Source organism: Metarhizium robertsii (genome assembly GCF_000187425.2).
Source record: "Metarhizium robertsii ARSEF 23 chromosome Unknown MAA_Scf_8, whole genome shotgun sequence".
NCBI classification, from domain to species: Eukaryota; Fungi; Ascomycota; class Sordariomycetes; order Hypocreales; family Clavicipitaceae; genus Metarhizium; species Metarhizium robertsii.
This window is the reverse complement of record NW_011942226.1, coordinates 503,927-505,184: the sequence shown is the minus strand read 5'-3', so window position 1 is coordinate 505,184 and position 1,258 is coordinate 503,927.

The window sequence follows — 1,258 nt, the reverse complement described above, 5'->3', positions numbered from 1 at the left end:
GATAACAAGAATGTCTATGTGTCGAATCGCTTGACTGGTGAGGAGACGGATAACATTGCTCATTTCCGTCTCGTCGTCGCCGGAGGTTGCGACCCCAGGTTGGAGTTCATGGGGTTGACATCCACGGGAGGAAGGCTTCCTCGTATGTTCAGTCTTTCCACAGATGGCACCCTTCTGTTTGTTGGAAATCAGGAAGGGAAGCTGGGTGTTGTGGCGTTGAAGAGGAATGATGATGGTACCTTGGTTGAGCAGCCTGTTGCAAGCATTGATACTAGCCAGTTCCCCCCAGGAGAACAGGCTGGTCCGTCCTTTGTGCAGCAGATTGCTTAAATGGATTAATATGGACGAGCGAGAGCGACGTGGCCGACACGGATGACTGAATTTCAGATTCAAGTAGATAGCTGTGCTAGTTCAGAAACTGGTCATCTAACTAGAGGTTATTCAGCCGAAGGCTGACTCTACGTTAATCCATAAGTTTTCTCAGGCCATAATTGTCTCCGAGCATATAACGGAAAAATCATATGCAAGGTTCTTGACCGACATGACCAGTTTGTCCTAGAACACATCCCATGGGAAACATCACGCCAATCATTCTGTTGCTTCCACCGCTGTCTTGGGCGGCGGAGCCAGCGGCCAGGGGATAACTCCAAACAGTGGCTGAAACAGACCTCACGTGAGGAGGCCTCAACACCTCTTTAGGCGTGCGTTATCTGTCGGATAATGCCTCTGTAGACTGAAGTCGCAGAGCTTGGAGTAATTTCTGGATGTCATAGCGTCGGCTATCATGACTAAACTTAGCCGAAAGTTAAATTCGGACGAAAGGAAGTTTTTTTGGTATTAAAAAGAGAGCTGCAGACGGAGTCTGCAGCACTAGAAACAACAAGAATAATGATTTTATGAACAAGCTTAGTTAACATGAGTCTCATAACGTGACATTATCCATAGCTAGATAGAAAACAACAACAAGAAAGAAGAACATCATGATCACCAGCGCGTAGTCGTTTGTGCCTGTGATAATTATCACCCGATAGAAGCCTTGCGCTTCCAACACCCATAATTTATAGGTCTATATTAATGCAGCATCACGCGTCCATCCTACTCAGGATAAAGGTCTATCCGTGATCAAATTTGCCAAGTCCAAGTTCCCAAACTCAACTTCCTTGCTAATATGTTTTATGCATTCTGCCGTGTTGCGAGTCACACGAGACGTGGGCTAACTTACTACACACTAGCATATTAAAATACTACGCCACCCCTT